The 23,996-nt window shown below is 44.4% G+C and overlaps 13 non-coding genes and 1 pseudogene across 13 annotated transcripts; all 14 read left to right on the top strand.

The window, feature by feature from the left end:
- The first annotated feature begins 1,070 nt into the window (after positions 1-1,070).
- LOC141239231 (U2 spliceosomal RNA) lies at positions 1,071-1,261 on the top strand. Its single transcript, XR_012304635.1, has one exon. It is a non-coding gene; the product is annotated as a U2 spliceosomal RNA (small nuclear RNA).
- A 1,115-nt stretch (positions 1,262-2,376) lies between these two features.
- LOC141239232 (U2 spliceosomal RNA) lies at positions 2,377-2,567 on the top strand. Its single transcript, XR_012304636.1, has one exon. It is a non-coding gene; the product is annotated as a U2 spliceosomal RNA (small nuclear RNA).
- A 1,115-nt stretch (positions 2,568-3,682) lies between these two features.
- LOC141239234 (U2 spliceosomal RNA) lies at positions 3,683-3,873 on the top strand. Its single transcript, XR_012304638.1, has one exon. It is a non-coding gene; the product is annotated as a U2 spliceosomal RNA (small nuclear RNA).
- A 1,115-nt stretch (positions 3,874-4,988) lies between these two features.
- On the top strand, positions 4,989-5,179 carry LOC141239235 (U2 spliceosomal RNA). The gene has a single exon (XR_012304639.1). It is a non-coding gene; the product is annotated as a U2 spliceosomal RNA (small nuclear RNA).
- Positions 5,180-6,294: 1,115 nt separating this feature from the next.
- Positions 6,295-6,485, top strand: LOC141239236 (U2 spliceosomal RNA). The gene has a single exon (XR_012304640.1). It is a non-coding gene; the product is annotated as a U2 spliceosomal RNA (small nuclear RNA).
- Positions 6,486-7,600: 1,115 nt separating this feature from the next.
- LOC141239237 (U2 spliceosomal RNA) lies at positions 7,601-7,791 on the top strand. The gene has a single exon (XR_012304641.1). It is a non-coding gene; the product is annotated as a U2 spliceosomal RNA (small nuclear RNA).
- Positions 7,792-8,906: 1,115 nt separating this feature from the next.
- LOC141239238 (U2 spliceosomal RNA) lies at positions 8,907-9,097 on the top strand. The gene has a single exon (XR_012304642.1). It is a non-coding gene; the product is annotated as a U2 spliceosomal RNA (small nuclear RNA).
- A 6,133-nt stretch (positions 9,098-15,230) lies between these two features.
- Positions 15,231-15,432, top strand: LOC141239506 (U2 spliceosomal RNA; annotated as a pseudogene).
- A 1,115-nt stretch (positions 15,433-16,547) lies between these two features.
- Positions 16,548-16,738, top strand: LOC141239239 (U2 spliceosomal RNA). Its single transcript, XR_012304643.1, has one exon. It is a non-coding gene; the product is annotated as a U2 spliceosomal RNA (small nuclear RNA).
- Positions 16,739-17,853: 1,115 nt separating this feature from the next.
- Positions 17,854-18,044, top strand: LOC141239240 (U2 spliceosomal RNA). Its single transcript, XR_012304644.1, has one exon. It is a non-coding gene; the product is annotated as a U2 spliceosomal RNA (small nuclear RNA).
- A 1,115-nt stretch (positions 18,045-19,159) lies between these two features.
- Positions 19,160-19,350, top strand: LOC141239241 (U2 spliceosomal RNA). The gene has a single exon (XR_012304645.1). It is a non-coding gene; the product is annotated as a U2 spliceosomal RNA (small nuclear RNA).
- A 1,115-nt stretch (positions 19,351-20,465) lies between these two features.
- Positions 20,466-20,656, top strand: LOC141239242 (U2 spliceosomal RNA). The gene has a single exon (XR_012304646.1). It is a non-coding gene; the product is annotated as a U2 spliceosomal RNA (small nuclear RNA).
- A 1,115-nt stretch (positions 20,657-21,771) lies between these two features.
- On the top strand, positions 21,772-21,962 carry LOC141239243 (U2 spliceosomal RNA). The gene has a single exon (XR_012304647.1). It is a non-coding gene; the product is annotated as a U2 spliceosomal RNA (small nuclear RNA).
- Positions 21,963-23,077: 1,115 nt separating this feature from the next.
- LOC141239245 (U2 spliceosomal RNA) lies at positions 23,078-23,268 on the top strand. Its single transcript, XR_012304649.1, has one exon. It is a non-coding gene; the product is annotated as a U2 spliceosomal RNA (small nuclear RNA).
- The last annotated feature ends 728 nt before the right edge of the window (positions 23,269-23,996 follow it).

Below are 23,996 nucleotides of genomic sequence, written 5' to 3' on the forward strand. Positions count from 1 at the left end.
TTTGTTCATTTTGCTTGTTTGTCCGATTTTGGGATGGACTCTTTGGCTCTGCTTTTCTTCTCCTCATTGGATTTTTCATGTTCAAAGTTGCAGAAGCCAGATTACAAGCTCATTTTGGTTCAACTTCAGCAACTGTGCATTGCATTGCCATGTAATGTGATGCAATGCTATCTTTCTAGCTCTCCCTTTCTACTTCCTTTTGGATAAACAGACATATTAGGCAAGCATTTTGGAGCTTTCACCTAAATAACTACAGGTGGTGAGATAAGCTGCACAATATAATTGACCTTTCAGTATATTGTTGCACACACACCATCTATTTAGCAAATGCCCTTGTTATCAACAGCAGCCTTTTAAACTCACCCGAGCTAACAGGTATGTGCGCTGGTTACACTGCTGCGCTTAAAATTTCTTTTTTGGTTTGCTACAATGCCTTTTCTGAAACGTTGTCTCCTTCTGCTGGAACACTGACTTCTTTCATTTAATGCCTGCAGACTATAAAAGAGAACCCAACCCAAAAAGTTTGGTTGATTAGTCTGTGGCATTCTGTTAAACTGTTGCTTATGGCGGTCTCTGTGAGCTTCTCAGCGACATTCAGCCAGCCAGGTATCCTGCCTGCAGTAGATGGAATGTGGCAATGGAACGCTGGCTGCGCGTGTCATAATAGGCTCTGAGCCTTTATATACCTGTGCACAGCAGCAGCCACCTTCAGTCTGCTGCTGGACAGCCAGCAGCAGCAGCAGCAGGAGAGGTATGTAATCAGGAGCCCTCCTGCTAAGGGTAGACAGCTGCTCGTTCCACCCCACCCCCCGCCTTAATTGGTTCTCCTCCCTTCCAACGGTGTTGAGGCGGGTGGGAACAGCAGGGGGTGAAGGTGCTGTGTTTAAAGAGGTGGAGTTATGCAGATCTAAAACGCGTGGATTGCAGCAGCAGCAAGCCGAAAAGTGCAGGCATGTAAGGGATCTAGAGGTTGACAACATGTCTTCTTAACGGGAGTCCAGGAGCTCATCTCCACAAATGGACTTTTTAGGATCCTTGGGTGGCTCCGTAGTTTGAAACCAATTCTGGTTATCGCTTCTCGGCCTTTTGGCTAAGATCAAGTGTAGTATCTGTTCTTATCAGTTTAATATCTGATACGTCCCCTATCTGGGGACCATATATTAAATGGATTTTTAGAACAGGGAGATGGAAAAAGAGCTTGCTCTGTCCACTCCACGCATTGACCTGGTATTGCAGTATCTCCAGGACCGGTGCACCCCTTCTTTAATGCAGTTTCTAAAATCAGAAAGAATTGAATTCAATGTTTTTTGTTCATTTTGCTTGTTTGTCGGATTTTGGGATGGACTCTTTGGCTCTGCTTTTCTTCTCCTCATTGGATTTTTCATGTTCAAAGTTGCAGAAGCCAGATTACAAGCTCATTTTGGTTCAACTTCAGCAACTGTGCATTGCATTGCCATGTAATGTGATGCAATGCTATCTTTCTAGCTCTCCCTTTCTACTTCCTTTTGGATAAACAGACATATTAGGCAAGCATTTTGGAGCTTTCACCTAAATAACTACAGGTGGTGAGATAAGCTGCACAATATAATTGACCTTTCAGTATATTGTTGCACACACACCATCTATTTAGCAAATGCCCTTGTTATCAACAGCAGCCTTTTAAACTCACCCGAGCTAACAGGTATGTGCGCTGGTTACACTGCTGCGCTTAAAATTTCTTTTTTGGTTTGCTACAATGCCTTTTCTGAAACGTTGTCTCCTTCTGCTGGAACACTGACTTCTTTCATTTAATGCCTGCAGACTATAAAAGAGAACCCAACCCAAAAAGTTTGGTTGATTAGTCTGTGGCATTCTGTTAAACTGTTGCTTATGGCGGTCTCTGTGAGCTTCTCAGCGACATTCAGCCAGCCAGGTATCCTGCCTGCAGTAGATGGAATGTGGCAATGGAACGCTGGCTGCGCGTGTCATAATAGGCTCTGAGCCTTTATATACCTGTGCACAGCAGCAGCCACCTTCAGTCTGCTGCTGGACAGCCAGCAGCAGCAGCAGCAGGAGAGGTATGTAATCAGGAGCCCTCCTGCTAAGGGTAGACAGCTGCTCGTTCCACCCCACCCCCCGCCTTAATTGGTTCTCCTCCCTTCCAACGGTGTTGAGGCGGGTGGGAACAGCAGGGGGTGAAGGTGCTGTGTTTAAAGAGGTGGAGTTATGCAGATCTAAAACGCGTGGATTGCAGCAGCAGCAAGCCGAAAAGTGCAGGCATGTAAGGGATCTAGAGGTTGACAACATGTCTTCTTAACGGGAGTCCAGGAGCTCATCTCCACAAATGGACTTTTTAGGATCCTTGGGTGGCTCCGTAGTTTGAAACCAATTCTGGTTATCGCTTCTCGGCCTTTTGGCTAAGATCAAGTGTAGTATCTGTTCTTATCAGTTTAATATCTGATACGTCCCCTATCTGGGGACCATATATTAAATGGATTTTTAGAACAGGGAGATGGAAAAAGAGCTTGCTCTGTCCACTCCACGCATTGACCTGGTATTGCAGTATCTCCAGGACCGGTGCACCCCTTCTTTAATGCAGTTTCTAAAATCAGAAAGAATTGAATTCAATGTTTTTTGTTCATTTTGCTTGTTTGTCGGATTTTGGGATGGACTCTTTGGCTCTGCTTTTCTTCTCCTCATTGGATTTTTCATGTTCAAAGTTGCAGAAGCCAGATTACAAGCTCATTTTGGTTCAACTTCAGCAACTGTGCATTGCATTGCCATGTAATGTGATGCAATGCTATCTTTCTAGCTCTCCCTTTCTACTTCCTTTTGGATAAACAGACATATTAGGCAAGCATTTTGGAGCTTTCACCTAAATAACTACAGGTGGTGAGATAAGCTGCACAATATAATTGACCTTTCAGTATATTGTTGCACACACACCATCTATTTAGCAAATGCCCTTGTTATCAACAGCAGCCTTTTAAACTCACCCGAGCTAACAGGTATGTGCGCTGGTTACACTGCTGCGCTTAAAATTTCTTTTTTGGTTTGCTACAATGCCTTTTCTGAAACGTTGTCTCCTTCTGCTGGAACACTGACTTCTTTCATTTAATGCCTGCAGACTATAAAAGAGAACCCAACCCAAAAAGTTTGGTTGATTAGTCTGTGGCATTCTGTTAAACTGTTGCTTATGGCGGTCTCTGTGAGCTTCTCAGCGACATTCAGCCAGCCAGGTATCCTGCCTGCAGTAGATGGAATGTGGCAATGGAACGCTGGCTGCGCGTGTCATAATAGGCTCTGAGCCTTTATATACCTGTGCACAGCAGCAGCCACCTTCAGTCTGCTGCTGGACAGCCAGCAGCAGCAGCAGCAGGAGAGGTATGTAATCAGGAGCCCTCCTGCTAAGGGTAGACAGCTGCTCGTTCCACCCCACCCCCCGCCTTAATTGGTTCTCCTCCCTTCCAACGGTGTTGAGGCGGGTGGGAACAGCAGGGGGTGAAGGTGCTGTGTTTAAAGAGGTGGAGTTATGCAGATCTAAAACGCGTGGATTGCAGCAGCAGCAAGCCGAAAAGTGCAGGCATGTAAGGGATCTAGAGGTTGACAACATGTCTTCTTAACGGGAGTCCAGGAGCTCATCTCCACAAATGGACTTTTTAGGATCCTTGGGTGGCTCCGTAGTTTGAAACCAATTCTGGTTATCGCTTCTCGGCCTTTTGGCTAAGATCAAGTGTAGTATCTGTTCTTATCAGTTTAATATCTGATACGTCCCCTATCTGGGGACCATATATTAAATGGATTTTTAGAACAGGGAGATGGAAAAAGAGCTTGCTCTGTCCACTCCACGCATTGACCTGGTATTGCAGTATCTCCAGGACCGGTGCACCCCTTCTTTAATGCAGTTTCTAAAATCAGAAAGAATTGAATTCAATGTTTTTTGTTCATTTTGCTTGTTTGTCGGATTTTGGGATGGACTCTTTGGCTCTGCTTTTCTTCTCCTCATTGGATTTTTCATGTTCAAAGTTGCAGAAGCCAGATTACAAGCTCATTTTGGTTCAACTTCAGCAACTGTGCATTGCATTGCCATGTAATGTGATGCAATGCTATCTTTCTAGCTCTCCCTTTTTACTTCCTTTTGGATAAACAGACATATTAGGCAAGCATTTTGGAGCTTTCACCTAAATAACTACAGGTGGTGAGATAAGCTGCACAATATAATTGACCTTTCAGTATATTGTTGCACACACACCATCTATTTAGCAAATGCCCTTGTTATCAACAGCAGCTTTTTAAACTCACCCGAGCTAACAGGTATGTGCGCTGGTTACACTGCTGCGCTTAAAATTTCTTTTTTGGTTTGCTACAATGCCTTTTCTGAAACGTTGTCTCCTTCTGCTGGAACACTGACTTCTTTCATTTAATGCCTGCAGACTATAAAAGAGAACCCAACCCAAAAAGTTTGGTTGATTAGTCTGTGGCATTCTGTTAAACTGTTGCTTATGGCGGTCTCTGTGAGCTTCTCAGCGACATTCAGCCAGCCAGGTATCCTGCCTGCAGTAGATGGAATGTGGCAATGGAACGCTGGCTGCGCGTGTCATAATAGGCTCTGAGCCTTTATATACCTGTGCACAGCAGCAGCCACCTTCAGTCTGCTGCTGGACAGCCAGCAGCAGCAGCAGCAGGAGAGGTATGTAATCAGGAGCCCTCCTGCTAAGGGTAGACAGCTGCTCGTTCCACCCCACCCCCCGCCTTAATTGGTTCTCCTCCCTTCCAACGGTGTTGAGGCGGGTGGGAACAGCAGGGGGTGAAGGTGCTGTGTTTAAAGAGGTGGAGTTATGCAGATCTAAAACGCGTGGATTGCAGCAGCAGCAAGCCGAAAAGTGCAGGCATGTAAGGGATCTAGAGGTTGACAACATGTCTTCTTAACGGGAGTCCAGGAGCTCATCTCCACAAATGGACTTTTTAGGATCCTTGGGTGGCTCCGTAGTTTGAAACCAATTCTGGTTATCGCTTCTCGGCCTTTTGGCTAAGATCAAGTGTAGTATCTGTTCTTATCAGTTTAATATCTGATACGTCCCCTATCTGGGGACCATATATTAAATGGATTTTTAGAACAGGGAGATGGAAAAAGAGCTTGCTCTGTCCACTCCACGCATTGACCTGGTATTGCAGTATCTCCAGGACCGGTGCACCCCTTCTTTAATGCAGTTTCTAAAATCAGAAAGAATTGAATTCAATGTTTTTTGTTCATTTTGCTTGTTTGTCGGATTTTGGGATGGACTCTTTGGCTCTGCTTTTCTTCTCCTCATTGGATTTTTCATGTTCAAAGTTGCAGAAGCCAGATTACAAGCTCATTTTGGTTCAACTTCAGCAACTGTGCATTGCATTGCCATGTAATGTGATGCAATGCTATCTTTCTAGCTCTCCCTTTCTACTTCCTTTTGGATAAACAGACATATTAGGCAAGCATTTTGGAGCTTTCACCTAAATAACTACAGGTGGTGAGATAAGCTGCACAATATAATTGACCTTTCAGTATATTGTTGCACACACACCATCTATTTGGCAAATGCCCTTGTTATCAACAGCAGCCTTTTAAACTCACCCGAGCTAACAGGTATGTGCGCTGGTTACACTGCTGCGCTTAAAATTTCTTTTTTGGTTTGCTACAATGCCTTTTCTGAAACGTTGTCTCCTTCTGCTGGAACACTGACTTCTTTCATTTAATGCCTGCAGACTATAAAAGAGAACCCAACCCAAAAAGTTTGGTTGATTAGTCTGTGGCATTCTGTTAAACTGTTGCTTATGGCGGTCTCTGTGAGCTTCTCAGCGACATTCAGCCAGCCAGGTATCCTGCCTGCAGTAGATGGAATGTGGCAATGGAACGCTGGCTGCGCGTGTCATAATAGGCTCTGAGCCTTTATATACCTGTGCACAGCAGCAGCCACCTTCAGTCTGCTGCTGGACAGCCAGCAGCAGCAGCAGCAGGAGAGGTATGTAATCAGGAGCCCTCCTGCTAAGGGTAGACAGCTGCTCGTTCCACCCCACCCCCCGCCTTAATTGGTTCTCCTCCCTTCCAACGGTGTTGAGGCGGGTGGGAACAGCAGGGGGTGAAGGTGCTGTGTTTAAAGAGGTGGAGTTATGCAGATCTAAAACGCGTGGATTGCAGCAGCAGCAAGCCGAAAAGTGCAGGCATGTAAGGGATCTAGAGGTTGACAACATGTCTTCTTAACGGGAGTCCAGGAGCTCATCTCCACAAATGGACTTTTTAGGATCCTTGGGTGGCTCCGTAGTTTGAAACCAATTCTGGTTATCGCTTCTCGGCCTTTTGGCTAAGATCAAGTGTAGTATCTGTTCTTATCAGTTTAATATCTGATACGTCCCCTATCTGGGGACCATATATTAAATGGATTTTTAGAACAGGGAGATGGAAAAAGAGCTTGCTCTGTCCACTCCACGCATTGACCTGGTATTGCAGTATCTCCAGGACCGGTGCACCCCTTCTTTAATGCAGTTTCTAAAATCAGAAAGAATTGAATTCAATGTTTTTTGTTCATTTTGCTTGTTTGTCGGATTTTGGGATGGACTCTTTGGCTCTGCTTTTCTTCTCCTCATTGGATTTTTCATGTTCAAAGTTGCAGAAGCCAGATTACAAGCTCATTTTGGTTCAACTTCAGCAACTGTGCATTGCATTGCCATGTAATGTGATGCAATGCTATCTTTCTAGCTCTCCCTTTCTACTTCCTTTTGGATAAACAGACATATTAGGCAAGCATTTTGGAGCTTTCACCTAAATAACTACAGGTGGTGAGATAAGCTGCACAATATAATTGACCTTTCAGTATATTGTTGCACACACACCATCTATTTGGCAAATGCCCTTGTTATCAACAGCAGCCTTTTAAACTCACCCGAGCTAACAGGTATGTGCGCTGGTTACACTGCTGCGCTTAAAATTTCTTTTTTGGTTTGCTACAATGCCTTTTCTGAAACGTTGTCTCCTTCTGCTGGAACACTGACTTCTTTCATTTAATGCCTGCAGACTATAAAAGAGAACCCAACCCAAAAAGTTTGGTTGATTAGTCTGTGGCATTCTGTTAAACTGTTGCTTATGGCGGTCTCTGTGAGCTTCTCAGCGACATTCAGCCAGCCAGGTATCCTGCCTGCAGTAGATGGAATGTGGCAATGGAACGCTGGCTGCGCGTGTCATAATAGGCTCTGAGCCTTTATATACCTGTGCACAGCAGCAGCCACCTTCAGTCTGCTGCTGGACAGCCAGCAGCAGCAGCAGCAGGAGAGGTATGTAATCAGGAGCCCTCCTGCTAAGGGTAGACAGCTGCTCGTTCCACCCCACCCCCCGCCTTAATTGGTTCTCCTCCCTTCCAACGGTGTTAAGGCGGGTGGGAACAGCAGGGGGTGAAGGTGCTGTGTTTAAAGAGGTGGAGTTATGCAGATCTAAAACGCGTGGATTGCAGCAGCAGCAAGCCGAAAAGTGCAGGCATGTAAGGGATCTAGAGGTTGACAACATGTCTTCTTAACGGGAGTCCAGGAGCTCATCTCCACAAATGGACTTTTTAGGATCCTTGGGTGGCTCCGTAGTTTGAAACCAATTCTGGTTATCGCTTCTCGGCCTTTTGGCTAAGATCAAGTGTAGTATCTGTTCTTATCAGTTTAATATCTGATACGTCCCCTATCTGGGGACCATATATTAAATGGATTTTTAGAACAGGGAGATGGAAAAAGAGCTTGCTCTGTCCACTCCACGCATTGACCTGGTATTGCAGTATCTCCAGGACCGGTGCACCCCTTCTTTAATGCAGTTTCTAAAATCAGAAAGAATTGAATTCAATGTTTTTTGTTCATTTTGCTTGTTTGTCGGATTTTGGGATGGACTCTTTGGCTCTGCTTTTCTTCTCCTCATTGGATTTTTCATGTTCAAAGTTGCAGAAGCCAGATTACAAGCTCATTTTGGTTCAACTTCAGCAACTGTGCATTGCATTGCCATGTAATGTGATGCAATGCTATCTTTCTAGCTCTCCCTTTCTACTTCCTTTTGGATAAACAGACATATTAGGCAAGCATTTTGGAGCTTTCACCTAAATAACTACAGGTGGTGAGATAAGCTGCACAATATAATTGACCTTTCAGTATATTGTTGCACACACACCATCTATTTAGCAAATGCCCTTGTTATCAACAGCAGCCTTTTAAACTCACCCGAGCTAACAGGTATGTGCGCTGGTTACACTGCTGCGCTTAAAATTTCTTTTTTGGTTTGCTACAATGCCTTTTCTGAAACGTTGTCTCCTTCTGCTGGAACACTGACTTCTTTCATTTAATGCCTGCAGACTATAAAAGAGAACCCAACCCAAAAAGTTTGGTTGATTAGTCTGTGGCATTCTGTTAAACTGTTGCTTATGGCGGTCTCTGTGAGCTTCTCAGCGACATTCAGCCAGCCAGGTATCCTGCCTGCAGTAGATGGAATGTGGCAATGGAACGCTGGCTGCGCGTGTCATAATAGGCTCTGAGCCTTTATATACCTGTGCACAGCAGCAGCCACCTTCAGTCTGCTGCTGGACAGCCAGCAGCAGCAGCAGCAGGAGAGGTATGTAATCAGGAGCCCTCCTGCTAAGGGTAGACAGCTGCTCGTTCCACCCCACCCCCCGCCTTAATTGGTTCTCCTCCCTTCCAACGGTGTTGAGGCGGGTGGGAACAGCAGGGGGTGAAGGTGCTGTGTTTAAAGAGGTGGAGTTATGCAGATCTAAAACGCGTGGATTGCAGCAGCAGCAAGCCGAAAAGTGCAGGCATGTAAGGGATCTAGAGGTTGACAACATGTCTTCTTAACGGGAGTCCAGGAGCTCATCTCCACAAATGGACTTTTTAGGATCCTTGGGTGGCTCCGTAGTTTGAAACCAATTCTGGTTATCGCTTCTCGGCCTTTTGGCTAAGATCAAGTGTAGTATCTGTTCTTATCAGTTTAATATCTGATACGTCCCCTATCTGGGGACCATATATTAAATGGATTTTTAGAACAGGGAGATGGAAAAAGAGCTTGCTCTGTCCACTCCACGCATTGACCTGGTATTGCAGTATCTCCAGGACCGGTGCACCCCTTCTTTAATGCAGTTTCTAAAATCAGAAAGAATTGAATTCAATGTTTTTTGTTCATTTTGCTTGTTTGTCGGATTTTGGGATGGACTCTTTGGCTCTGCTTTTCTTCTCCTCATTGGATTTTTCATGTTCAAAGTTGCAGAAGCCAGATTACAAGCTCATTTTGGTTCAACTTCAGCAACTGTGCATTGCATTGCCATGTAATGTGATGCAATGCTATCTTTCTAGCTCTCCCTTTCTACTTCCTTTTGGATAAACAGACATATTAGGCAAGCATTTTGGAGCTTTCACCTAAATAACTACAGGTGGTGAGATAAGCTGCACAATATAATTGACCTTTCAGTATATTGTTGCACACACACCATCTATTTAGCAAATGCCCTTGTTATCAACAGCAGCCTTTTAAACTCACCCGAGCTAACAGGTATGTGCGCTGGTTACACTGCTGCGCTTAAAATTTCTTTTTTGGTTTGCTACAATGCCTTTTCTGAAACGTTGTCTCCTTCTGCTGGAACACTGACTTCTTTCATTTAATGCCTGCAGACTATAAAAGAGAACCCAACCCAAAAAGTTTGGTTGATTTGTCTGTGGCATTCTGTTAAACTGTTGCTTATGGCGGTCTCTGTGAGCTTCTCAGCGACATTCAGCCAGCCAGGTATCCTGCCTGCAGTAGATGGAATGTGGCAATGGAACGCTGGCTGCGCGTGTCATAATAGGCTCTGAGCCTTTATATACCTGTGCACAGCAGCAGCCACCTTCAGTCTGCTGCTGGACAGCCAGCAGCAGCAGCAGCAGGAGAGGTATGTAATCAGGAGCCCTCCTGCTAAGGGTAGACAGCTGCTCGTTCCACCCCACCCCCCGCCTTAATTGGTTCTCCTCCCTTCCAACGGTGTTGAGGCGGGTGGGAACAGCAGGGGGTGAAGGTGCTGTGTTTAAAGAGGTGGAGTTATGCAGATCTAAAACGCGTGGATTGCAGCAGCAGCAAGCCGAAAAGTGCAGGCATGTAAGGGATCTAGAGGTTGACAACATGTCTTCTTAACGGGAGTCCAGGAGCTCATCTCCACAAATGGACTTTTTAGGATCCTTGGGTGGCTCCGTAGTTTGAAACCAATTCTGGTTATCGCTTCTCGGCCTTTTGGCTCAGACCTAGTGTTTGGACAAGAGGTTCCTTGTGTACTAGCCCTCGGCCTTCCAGCATCGCCACTTCGGTGGCTTAAGCTGGATGCTGCTATAGGGGGAGAGTGAGGAGGAAACGAGAAGGCGATTCCTGAAGCGACCATGGGTGTCAAGCTTCGCTTTGCTGGGACCGGGGATCCCCGGGTCAAGAATGCTTTCCGTATCGAGGTCTCTGAGGAGAAGAAGGACCATTTCTCGTTGTCATACCTGGTCAACGCCATTTTCTATGAAATCCTGAAGATCCAGAAGTCGGAGATCATCTGTTTGCAGGAGTTCAGAAGGGAGCATAGGTACGTCTTGGTGCTTTCTTCTATGGCGGCTTGCCAAAACCTTTTCAAAACTCTTCAAGTCCTTTCAGAGCACCCTCAGCTGGATGGACTTATCTTCACTGTACTCTACTCTAAGGGGGATATCCCGGTGGTAGTATTCATGCACAACCCCTTTATCTCCCGGGATGATATCACTGCATTCCTGAGAAGACACTGCATTTTTGTGCAATTCTCCCATAAAATCTTAAATGGAGAAGGGCTGTGGACTGGGAAGTATAAATACTTTGTGAGGTTTGGGATAGACCCTCATGGTCCTGGAGGTATTCACTATCCTCCCCTGAACTTTACAATTGGAAGAGACTCTGGATATCTGTTTTTTCCCGAGGCGCCATTGTTCTGCAGGAGATGCAACATGTTCGGGCATATCCAGGATTTCTGCAAACAATTGCCAAACTGTAGAAAGTGCAACAAGTACGGTCATCTGGCGAAGGATTGTTCCAACCCGGTGGTATGTGATGCCTGCGGGGAGGAAGGACATGTGATTCGGGATTGTAAGGCTAAAGTCAAGCCTAGGTCCTTCTCCGAAGTGACCAAAGGTAAGCCTACTGTCCCTGATGTTACCCCACAGGTGACTACTGCAGAGATCAATGAGGAGACGGAGCCCCCTGAGGTTGAAGATCTGGTGGGTGAGGCCCAGACCCTGTTGGACCCTCCAGCCCCTGCTGGGCCAAGTATGGAGATCTCCGAGTTGGATGTGGACCTCCCTCATCAGTCCGAAATATGTGGTGAGGGTGACATGGATGTGTCTCTTGCTCGAACCCCTGCATTGTCCTGGGGTGCTACAGACGAAGAGGTGGCCAGGGATGGTGGCCAAGGAGACTTTACTTCTGGGAGGTCTTTTGATGATGATGATACTCCTGAACTGGCCAACAAAAAACCCAGACGAGAGTACTCACCTGCCAGCGGAGGGTGCGACAGTCCTGCAAGTGACCGCATTTACCCGCAGGATGTCTTCTCCCCTGATGCTCCTTACCTTGGCATTCCTGAGAGCATCAACACCTTTGGGGTGCTTTCCCAGTCTGATGATAATGGATGAGTATGGTGTGATCAACATTGAGTCATGTATTTCTTTTCTTTAATTAATGTCTTGCCAATCTGGTTGGGATGTAGTGTCCCTAAATGTAAGGCAGATCAGATCTAAAATCAGAAGAACAACTGTTCTGGACTACCTGAAACATTTAGGTGCTGATGTTTTTTGCCTTCAGGAGTGTGGGATTCAGGATGCTCCTTGTGACAAAGACTGGCCTTACGGACAGCATATCTGGTCAGGGTCTAATCATAATAAAAATGATGGGGTGGGGATATTAGTTGGGAATAAAGAAATCTCTATTGATAGTTATATTGTGGTGGAGGTGGGCCGATGTTTAATTGCATTTTTGAGTTATAGAGGGTGGCGGGTCAGAATTATTAATTTATATTGCCCTACAGGGAAGGAAGAGCGGCTTGCTCTTCTTGAAAAATTAAGTTTTTTTCTTCCAGGGAAATCTCCCACTATTTTTGTTGGGGACGTTAATTGTGTCACAGAAGGAAAGTGTGACATAACAGGAAAGAAATTGTCCCATTTAATTTGTGATTTTTCCTTTTTAGATGCAGCAGTTATTGTTCTTGGCATGCCACCACCGCCGACATACCATGCTGACCGTGGTGAGATTCATTCCAGAATTGATTTAATGTTATTTTCTAAAAATATGGTATGTTTGGATTTTTCTCAACAAAAGGTACCTTTTTCGGACCATGAATGTTTGAGAGGCGTGTTTTGTGCGAATGGTGACCAAGTGTATGGCGGTGGGGTATGGAAGTTGAATGCAAGGCTGTTAGAGGATGATGAGGTGATGAACGAGTTTAATGTAAAGTATGAAAGATGGAGAATGCGTAAGAAGGATTTTGTGTGTGTTCTTGACTGGTGGGACTGGGTGAAAGTGCAATTTAAAACTTTCTTCAAAAAGTGGGGCTATAGAAAAGCTGCCAGATATAGGAATAGGTTTAATGACCTTAATAGACGGATTGACTGGTTGAGAAAGTGTGTTGCAAGTGGTTTGGAGATGTCTGATCAACTTACTGAGGCTAAGAATGAATTGAAGCGTGTGTTGGATGAGAAAGGAAAGGAAATTATATATCGTACTAAAATTGAGCACCTGGAGAAAAATGAGAAGTGTACGAGGTTCTTTTTTAAAAAAATGAATGGTAGGAAGACTGATATGAATGAAGTTGTGAATGAAAGTGGAACCAACTGTATGGGTGAGGATGTGCTGAAAGAAGTGAATAGGTTTTATAGCAAGTTGTATGATGAGAAATGGATTGACTCTGGGCTTGTGTCATATGTTCTGAATGGTGTGGAGAAAAAACTTGATTCTGAGGAGCGTGATCTGTTGTGTGAGGATGTAGTTCTGGATGAAGTGAAGAATGTGGTGTGGAGTGCTAAAAAGAGTAAGACTCCTGGGAAAGATGGTATACCTGTAGAGTTGTATGTGAAAGCATGGGAAGTTTTGGGAACAGATTTGACTGAGGTATGTAAGTATATGTGGGTGAATGGTAGGTTGTGTGAATCAATGAAAGAAGGAGTGGTTGTGCTTGTGTATAAAAAGGGTGAGAGGAAACGTTTGGAAAACTGGAGACCAATAACACTGCTGAATTCGGATTATAAGGTCTACAGTAAGTTACTGGCAAATCGTATGCGTGAAGTGATTGGTAGTGTTGTGGAGGAGGACCAAGTATGTGCAGTGCCTGGAAGAAGTATGAGTGATAACTTGTTATTGTTGAGAGATATGATTGGGGATTGCAAGGATAGAAAGCAGAAATGTATGACTTTAGCTATTGATTTTGAGAAGGCGTTTGACAGGGTTTCGCATGTGTTTTTGTTTAAAGTACTGGAAAGAATGGGGTTTCCTAGAGAATTTGTGAATTGTGTAAAATCATTGTATGATTGTGTGTCAAGTGAGTTCTTGGTTAATGGGTGGCTGTGTGACAAAGTGAAGATTAGGTCAGGAGTAAGGCAGGGGTGTCCTATGTCCCCCGTCTTATTTGTATGTGTAATAGAACCATTGTTATGTTTGATTAGACGGGATAAAATGATGAGAGGTTTGTTGGTGCCTGGTAGTGGTGGTAAGCATGTGAAAGTGTTAGGTTATATGGATGATGTTGTGGTTGTGAGTGAAAGTATGGCTTCTTTGAGTAGAATTAAATTGCTTTTGGATTTTTTTGTTGGTGCGTCTGGTTTTAGGGTAAATTGGAATAAATGTAGTTTTAAATGTTTTGGAGATAGTAGTATTCGTATGGATGGTGTAAAGTGTGAAGTGGGTGCAATCAAGATTTTGGGCGTATTATTTAATGATGACTTAAAAGGGAATGAAAGTTGGGAAGAGTGTGGTATGCGGGTTGAACGTAAATTGAATTTTTGGCGAATGAGAGAATTGACTCTGCGTGGTAAGGTATTAATTATCAAAGCAGTGATTCTCCCTATCCTGCTTTATGTGGCGACTGTTTTTCCTTCTCCTTACAGGAAAATTAAGAGAATAGAGAAGTTGGTATTCACATTCCTGTGGTGTAGTAAGATGGAGAAGTTGAAGCGGGAGAGCCTTTTTAAGGCTTGTCAGCATGGTGGGCTGGCCTTTCCCAATATTGAAGTTTTTTTAGGCCTTAATTATATTAAGACTGTGGTTATTTTGCTGGGTAAAGGCAATAAAGGTGCTTTTATGGCTAATTATTCTGCTGGATGGATGTTGTATGGGTTATGCTGGAGGAAGAGAGATGCGAGTGTGCCTGTGGCCTTTAAGTGTCCTGTTTGGTATGAGGTGATTGAGAAATTTGTGAGAAAGCATGATTTGTTGAGTGTGGGAATGAATGATTTTAGAATGACCAAGAATGTGGTGAAAAGAATGAGTGCAAATGAGGTAGAGTGTAATATTGTTGGGCTGAGAGGGAATGAGGTTTCAGATGCATGGAAGAAGTTAGATACGTATGGGATGTCAAACAAACAGAAGGATGTGGTGTGGATGACTTTACATAATATTTTACCTGTGAGAGAAATGCAGAAGAAAAGAGAGTTGATAAGAACAGATGTGTGTCCGAGAGTGGGATGTGGTGGTTGTGAGACTGTCAGGCATGTTATGTGGGATTGTGAGTACGCGTACAGTGTGTGGAAGTGTGTAGGTGGATTGTGTAAGGGTTTAGCAGGCGTGAATTTTGTGGATTGGCGTGTGGCGATGTTTGGAATTGGTGCGTGTAGTCGGTCTAAAGATAGAATTTTATGGTTGATAATGGCTTGTGTGATGGAGAGTTTGTGGGATGCAAGGAACCTTGGACTTTTCAAGAGGAAATCTTTATCAGTGAATGAATGTGTTAGACTTATTCTTTCAAGACTATACCTGATATATAAGTTGGACAGCAGAGGCGGTGGTGGCACAGATGCCGAAGGGATTTGGAAATTTAAAAAGTGGCATTACCTTATCAAATACCAGTGATTTTTTTCTTTGTGATTCCTTGAAGTTTCTGCATTTGTGTTACGTAAAGGATGTTCCCTTGTGATTATATTTCGTCTTATACTACTGCTGAATAAATAGAACCATGATGATGAGAAGTTTTAAGTAGCAAATTTTGGAGAAATTCATACTGTTTGCTAAAAAACTAAACTGAATGGTTTAAAAAAAAAAAAAAAAAAAAAAAAAAAAAAAAAAAAAAAAAATCTGTTCTTATCAGTTTAATATCTGATACGTCCCCTATCTGGGGACCATATATTAAATGGATTTTTAGAACAGGGAGATGGAAAAAGAGCTTGCTCTGTCCACTCCACGCATTGACCTGGTATTGCAGTATCTCCAGGACCGGTGCACCCCTTCTTTAATGCAGTTTCTAAAATCAGAAAGAATTGAATTCAATGTTTTTTGTTCATTTTGCTTGTTTGTCGGATTTTGGGATGGACTCTTTGGCTCTGCTTTTCTTCTCCTCATTGGATTTTTCATGTTCAAAGTTGCAGAAGCCAGATTACAAGCTCATTTTGGTTCAACTTCAGCAACTGTGCATTGCATTGCCATGTAATGTGATGCAATGCTATCTTTCTAGCTCTCCCTTTCTACTTCCTTTTGGATAAACAGACATATTAGGCAAGCATTTTGGAGCTTTCACCTAAATAACTACAGGTGGTGAGATAAGCTGCACAATATAATTGACCTTTCAGTATATTGTTGCACACACACCATCTATTTAGCAAATGCCCTTGTTATCAACAGCAGCCTTTTAAACTCACCCGAGCTAACAGGTATGTGCGCTGGTTACACTGCTGCGCTTAAAATTTCTTTTTTGGTTTGCTACAATGCCTTTTCTGAAACGTTGTCTCCTTCTGCTGGAACACTGACTTCTTTCATTTAATGCCTGCAGACTATAAAAGAGAACCCAACCCAAAAAGTTTGGTTGATTAGTCTGTGGCATTCTGTTAAACTGTTGCTTATGGCGGTCTCTGTGAGCTTCTCAGCGACATTCAGCCAGCCAGGTATCCTGCCTGCAGTAGATGGAATGTGGCAATGGAACGCTGGCTGCGCGTGTCATAATAGGCTCTGAGCCTTTATATACCTGTGCACAGCAGCAGCCACCTTCAGTCTGCTGCTGGACAGCCAGCAGCAGCAGCAGCAGGAGAGGTATGTAATCAGGAGCCCTCCTGCTAAGGGTAGACAGCTGCTCGTTCCACCCCACCCCCCGCCTTAATTGGTTCTCCTCCCTTCCAACGGTGTTGAGGCGGGTGGGAACAGCAGGGGGTGAAGGTGCTGTGTTTAAAGAGGTGGAGTTATGCAGATCTAAAACGCGTGGATTGCAGCAGCAGCAAGCCGAAAAGTGCAGGCATGTAAGGGATCTAGAGGTTGACAACATGTCTTCTTAACGGGAGTCCAGGAGCTCATCTCCACAAATGGACTTTTTAGGATCCTTGGGTGGCTCCGTAGTTTGAAACCAATTCTGGTTATCGCTTCTCGGCCTTTTGGCTAAGATCAAGTGTAGTATCTGTTCTTATCAGTTTAATATCTGATACGTCCCCTATCTGGGGACCATATATTAAATGGATTTTTAGAACAGGGAGATGGAAAAAGAGCTTGCTCTGTCCACTCCACGCATTGACCTGGTATTGCAGTATCTCCAGGACCGGTGCACCCCTTCTTTAATGCAGTTTCTAAAATCAGAAAGAATTGAATTCAATGTTTTTTGTTCATTTTGCTTGTTTGTCGGATTTTGGGATGGACTCTTTGGCTCTGCTTTTCTTCTCCTCATTGGATTTTTCATGTTCAAAGTTGCAGAAGCCAGATTACAAGCTCATTTTGGTTCAACTTCAGCAACTGTGCATTGCATTGCCATGTAATGTGATGCAATGCTATCTTTCTAGCTCTCCCTTTCTACTTCCTTTTGGATAAACAGACATATTAGGCAAGCATTTTGGAGCTTTCACCTAAATAACTACAGGTGGTGAGATAAGCTGCACAATATAATTGACCTTTCAGTATATTGTTGCACACACACCATCTATTTAGCAAATGCCCTTGTTATCAACAGCAGCCTTTTAAACTCACCCGAGCTAACAGGTATGTGCGCTGGTTACACTGCTGCGCTTAAAATTTCTTTTTTGGTTTGCTACAATGCCTTTTCTGAAACGTTGTCTCCTTCTGCTGGAACACTGACTTCTTTCATTTAATGCCTGCAGACTATAAAAGAGAACCCAACCCAAAAAGTTTGGTTGATTAGTCTGTGGCATTCTGTTAAACTGTTGCTTATGGCGGTCTCTGTGAGCTTCTCAGCGACATTCAGCCAGCCAGGTATCCTGCCTGCAGTAGATGGAATGTGGCAATGGAACGCTGGCTGCGCGTGTCATAATAGGCTCTGAGCCTTTATATACCTGTGCACAGCAGCAGCCACCTTCAGTCTGCTGCTGGACAGCCAGCAGCAGCAGCAGCAGGAGAGGAATGTAATCAGGAGCCCTCCTGCTAAGGGTAGACAGCTGCTCGTTCCACCCCACCCCCCGCCTTAATTGGTTCTCCTCCCTTCCAACGGTGTTGAGGCGGGTGGGAACAGCAGGGGGTGAAGGTGCTGTGTTTAAAGAGGTGGAGTTATGCAGATCTAAAACGCGTGGATTGCAGCAGCAGCAAGCCGAAAAGTGCAGGCATGTAAGGGATCTAGAGGTTGACAACATGTCTTCTTAACGGGAGTCCAGGAGCTCATCTCCACAAATGGACTTTTTAGGATCCTTGGGTGGCTCCGTAGTTTGAAACCAATTCTGGTTATCGCTTCTCGGCCTTTTGGCTAAGATCAAGTGTAGTATCTGTTCTTATCAGTTTAATATCTGATACGTCCCCTATCTGGGGACCATATATTAAATGGATTTTTAGAACAGGGAGATGGAAAAAGAGCTTGCTCTGTCCACTCCACGCATTGACCTGGTATTGCAGTATCTCCAGGACCGGTGCACCCCTTCTTTAATGCAGTTTCTAAAATCAGAAAGAATTGAATTCAATGTTTTTTGTTCATTTTGCTTGTTTGTCGGATTTTGGGATGGACTCTTTGGCTCTGCTTTTCTTCTCCTCATTGGATTTTTCATGTTCAAAGTTGCAGAAGCCAGATTACAAGCTCATTTTGGTTCAACTTCAGCAACTGTGCATTGCATTGCCATGTAATGTGATGCAATGCTATCTTTCTAGCTCTCCCTTTCTACTTCCTTTTGGATAAACAGACATATTAGGCAAGCATTTTGGAGCTTTCACCTAAATAACTACAGGTGGTGAGATAAGCTGCACAATATAATTGACCTTTCAGTATATTGTTGCACACACACCATCTATTTAGCAAATGCCCTTGTTATCAACAGCAGCCTTTTAAACTCACCCGAGCTAACAGGTATGTGCGCTGGTTACACTGCTGCGCTTAAAATTTCTTTTTTGGTTTGCTACAATGCCTTTTCTGAAACGTTGTCTCCTTCTGCTGGAACACTAACTTCTTTCATTTAATGCCTGCAGACTATAAAAGAGAACCCAACCCAAAAAGTTTGGTTGATTAGTCTGTGGCATTCTGTTAAACTGTTGCTTATGGCGGTCTCTGTGAGCTTCTCAGCGACATTCAGCCAGCCAGGTATCCTGCCTGCAGTAGATGGAATGTGGCAATGGAACGCTGGCTGCGCGTGTCATAATAGGCTCTGAGCCTTTATATACCTGTGCACAGCAGCAGCCACCTTCAGTCTGCTGCTGGACAGCCAGCAGCAGCAGCAGCAGGAGAGGTATGTAATCAGGAGCCCTCCTGCTAAGGGTAGACAGCTGCTCGTTCCACCCCACCCCCCGCCTTAATTGGTTCTCCTCCCTTCCAACGGTGTTGAGGCGGGTGGGAACAGCAGGGGGTGAAGGTGCTGTGTTTAAAGAGGTGGAGTTATGCAGATCTAAAACGCGTGGATTGCAGCAGCAGCAAGCCGAAAAGTGCAGGCATGTAAGGGATCTAGAGGTTGACAACATGTCTTCTTAACGGGAGTCCAGGAGCTCATCTCCACAAATGGACTTTTTAGGATCCTTGGGTGGCTCCGTAGTTTGAAACCAATTCTGGTTATCGCTTCTCGGCCTTTTGGCTAAGATCAAGTGTAGTATCTGTTCTTATCAGTTTAATATCTGATACGTCCCCTATCTGGGGACCATATATTAAATGGATTTTTAGAACAGGGAGATGGAAAAAGAGCTTGCTCTGTCCACTCCACGCATTGACCTGGTATTGCAGTATCTCCAGGACCGGTGCACCCCTTCTTTAATGCAGTTTCTAAAATCAGAAAGAATTGAATTCAATGTTTTTTGTTCATTTTGCTTGTTTGTCGGATTTTGGGATGGACTCTTTGGCTCTGCTTTTCTTCTCCTCATTGGATTTTTCATGTTCAAAGTTGCAGAAGCCAGATTACAAGCTCATTTTGGTTCAACTTCAGCAACTGTGCATTGCATTGCCATGTAATGTGATGCAATGCTATCTTTCTAGCTCTCCCTTTCTACTTCCTTTTGGATAAACAGACATATTAGGCAAGCATTTTGGAGCTTTCACCTAAATAACTACAGGTGGTGAGATAAGCTGCACAATATAATTGACCTTTCAGTATATTGTTGCACATACACCATCTATTTAGCAAATGCCCTTGTTATCAACAGCAGCCTTTTAAACTCACCCGAGCTAACAGGTATGTGCGCTGGTTACACTGCTGCGCTTAAAATTTCTTTTTTGGTTTGCTACAATGCCTTTTCTGAAACGTTGTCTCCTTCTGCTGGAACACTGACTTCTTTCATTTAATGCCTGCAGACTATAAAAGAGAACCCAACCCAAAAAGTTTGGTTGATTAGTCTGTGGCATTCTGTTAAACTGTTGCTTATGGCGGTCTCTGTGAGCTTCTCAGCGACATTCAGCCAGCCAGGTATCCTGCCTGCAGTAGATGGAATGTGGCAATGGAACGCTGGCTGCGCGTGTCATAATAGGCTCTGAGCCTTTATATACCTGTGCACAGCAGCAGCCACCTTCAGTCTGCTGCTGGACAGCCAGCAGCAGCAGCAGCAGGAGAGGTATGTAATCAGGAGCCCTCCTGCTAAGGGTAGACAGCTGCTCGTTCCACCCCACCCCCCGCCTTAATTGGTTCTCCTCCCTTCCAACGGTGTTGAGGCGGGTGGGAACAGCAGGGGGTGAAGGTGCTGTGTTTAAAGAGGTGGAGTTATGCAGATCTAAAACGCGTGGATTGCAGCAGCAGCAAGCCGAAAAGTGCAGGCATGTAAGGGATCTAGAGGTTGACAACATGTCTTCTTAACGGGAGTCCAGGAGCTCATCTCCACAAATGGACTTTTTAGGATCCTTGGGTGGCTCCGTAGTTTGAAACCAATTCTGGTTATCGCTTCTCGGCCTTTTGGCTAAGATCAAGTGTAGTATCTGTTCTTATCAGTTTAATATCTGATACGTCCCCTATCTGGGGACCATATATTAAATGGATTTTTAGAACAGGGAGATGGAAAAAGAGCTTGCTCTGTCCACTCCACGCATTGACCTGGTATTGCAGTATCTCCAGGACCGGTGCACCCCTTCTTTAATGCAGTTTCTAAAATCAGAAAGAATTGAATTCAATGTTTTTTGTTCATTTTGCTTGTTTGTCGGATTTTGGGATGGACTCTTTGGCTCTGCTTTTCTTCTCCTCATTGGATTTTTCATGTTCAAAGTTGCAGAAGCCAGATTACAAGCTCATTTTGGTTCAACTTCAGCAACTGTGCATTGCATTGCCATGTAATGTGATGCAATGCTATCTTTCTAGCTCTCCCTTTCTACTTCCTTTTGGATAAACAGACATATTAGGCAAGCATTTTGGAGCTTTCACCTAAATAACTACAGGTGGTGAGATAAGCTGCACAATATAATTGACCTTTCAGTATATTGTTGCACACACACCATCTATTTAGCAAATGCCCTTGTTATCAACAGCAGCCTTTTAAACTCACCCGAGCTAACAGGTATGTGCGCTGGTTACACTGCTGCGCTTAAAATTTCTTTTTTGGTTTGCTACAATGCCTTTTCTGAAACGTTGTCTCCTTCTGCTGGAACACTGACTTCTTTCATTTAATGCCTGCAGACTATAAAAGAGAACCCAACCCAAAAAGTTTGGTTGATTAGTCTGTGGCATTCTGTTAAACTGTTGCTTATGGCGGTCTCTGTGAGCTTCTCAGCGACATTCAGCCAGCCAGGTATCCTGCCTGCAGTAGATGGAATGTGGCAATGGAACGCTGGCTGCGCGTGTCATAATAGGCTCTGAGCCTTTATATACCTGTGCACAGCAGCAGCCACCTTCAGTCTGCTGCTGGACAGCCAGCAGCAGCAGCAGCAGGAGAGGTATGTAATCAGGAGCCCTCCTGCTAAGGGTAGACAGCTGCTCGTTCCACCCCACCCCCCGCCTTAATTGGTTCTCCTCCCTTCCAACGGTGTTGAGGCGGGTGGGAACAGCAGGGGGTGAAGGTGCTGTGTTTAAAGAGGTGGAGTTATGCAGATCTAAAACGCGTGGATTGCAGCAGCAGCAAGCCGAAAAGTGCAGGCATGTAAGGGATCTAGAGGTTGACAACATGTCTTCTTAACGGGAGTCCAGGAGCTCATCTCCACAAATGGACTTTTTAGGATCCTTGGGTGGCTCCGTAGTTTGAAACCAATTCTGGTTATCGCTTCTCGGCCTTTTGGCTAAGATCAAGTGTAGTATCTGTTCTTATCAGTTTAATATCTGATACGTCCCCTATCTGGGGACCATATATTAAATGGATTTTTAGAACAGGGAGATGGAAAAAGAGCTTGCTCTGTCCACTCCACGCATTGACCTGGTATTGCAGTATCTCCAGGACCGGTGCACCCCTTCTTTAATGCAGTTTCTAAAATCAGAAAGAATTGAATTCAATGTTTTTTGTTCATTTTGCTTGTTTGTCGGATTTTGGGATGGACTCTTTGGCTCTGCTTTTCTTCTCCTCATTGGATTTTTCATGTTCAAAGTTGCAGAAGCCAGATTACAAGCTCATTTTGGTTCAACTTCAGCAACTGTGCATTGCATTGCCATGTAATGTGATGCAATGCTATCTTTCTAGCTCTCCCTTTCTACTTCCTTTTGGATAAACAGACATATTAGGCAAGCATTTTGGAGCTTTCACCTAAATAACTACAGGTGGTGAGATAAGCTGCACAATATAATTGACCTTTCAGTATATTGTTGCACACACACCATCTATTTAGCAAATGCCCTTGTTATCAACAGCAGCCTTTTAAACTCACCCGAGCTAACAGGTATGTGCGCTGGTTACACTGCTGCGCTTAAAATTTCTTTTTTGGTTTGCTACAATGCCTTTTCTGAAACGTTGTCTCCTTCTGCTGGAACACTGACTTCTTTCATTTAATGCCTGCAGACTATAAAAGAGAACCCAACCCAAAAAGTTTGGTTGATTAGTCTGTGGCATTCTGTTAAACTGTTGCTTATGGCGGTCTCTGTGAGCTTCTCAGCGACATTCAGCCAGCCAGGTATCCTGCCTGCAGTAGATGGAATGTGGCAATGGAACGCTGGCTGCGCGTGTCATAATAGGCTCTGAGCCTTTATATACCTGTGCACAGCAGCAGCCACCTTCAGTCTGCTGCTGGACAGCCAGCAGCAGCAGCAGCAGGAGAGGTATGTAATCAGGAGCCCTCCTGCTAAGGGTAGACAGCTGCTCGTTCCACCCCACCCCCCGCCTTAATTGGTTCTCCTCCCTTCCAACGGTGTTGAGGCGGGTGGGAACAGCAGGGGGTGAAGGTGCTGTGTTTAAAGAGGTGGAGTTATGCAGATCTAAAACGCGTGGATTGCAGCAGCAGCAAGCCGAAAAGTGCAGGCATGTAAGGGATCTAGAGGTTGACAACATGTCTTCTTAACGGGAGTCCAGGAGCTCATCTCCACAAATGGACTTTTTAGGATCCTTGGGTGGCTCCGTAGTTTGAAACCAATTCTGGTTATCGCTTCTCGGCCTTTTGGCTAAGATCAAGTGTAGTATCTGTTCTTATCAGTTTAATATCTGATACGTCCCCTATCTGGGGACCATATATTAAATGGATTTTTAGAACAGGGAGATGGAAAAAGAGCTTGCTCTGTCCACTCCACGCATTGACCTGGTATTGCAGTATCTCCAGGACCGGTGCACCCCTTCTTTAATGCAGTTTCTAAAATCAGAAAGAATTGAATTCAATGTTTTTTGTTCATTTTGCTTGTTTGTCGGATTTTGGGATGGACTCTTTGGCTCTGCTTTTCTTCTCCTCATTGGATTTTTCTTGTTCAAAGTTGCAGAAGCCAGATTACAAGCTCATTTTGGTTCAACTTCAGCAACTGTGCATTGCATTGCCATGTAATGTGATGCAATGCTATCTTTCTAGCTCTCCCTTTCTACTTCCTTTTGGATAAACAGACATATTAGGCAAGCATTTTGGAGCTTTCACCTAAATAACTACAGGTGGTGAGATAAGCTGCACAATATAATTGACCTTTCAGTATATTGTTGCACACACACCATCTATTTAGCAAATGCCCTTGTTATCAACAGCAGCCTTTTAAACTCACCCGAGCTAACAGGTATGTGCGCTGGTTACACTGCTGCGCTTAAAATTTCTTTTTTGGTTTGCTACAATGCCTTTTCTGAAACGTTGTCTCCTTCTGCTGGAACACTGACTTCTTTCATTTAATGCCTGCAGACTATAAAAGAGAACCCAACCCAAAAAGTTTGGTTGATTAGTCTGTGGCATTCTGTTAAACTGTTGCTTATGGCGGTCTCTGTGAGCTTCTCAGCGACATTCAGCCAGCCAGGTATCCTGCCTGCAGTAGATGGAATGTGGCAATGGAACGCTGGCTGCGCGTGTCATAATAGGCTCTGAGCCTTTATA

Source organism: Phyllobates terribilis, unplaced genomic scaffold, assembly GCF_046119375.1.
Source record: "Phyllobates terribilis strain yellow unplaced genomic scaffold, ASM4611937v1 Scaffold_769__1_contigs__length_694716, whole genome shotgun sequence".
Taxonomy (NCBI): Eukaryota; Metazoa; Chordata; class Amphibia; order Anura; family Dendrobatidae; genus Phyllobates; species Phyllobates terribilis.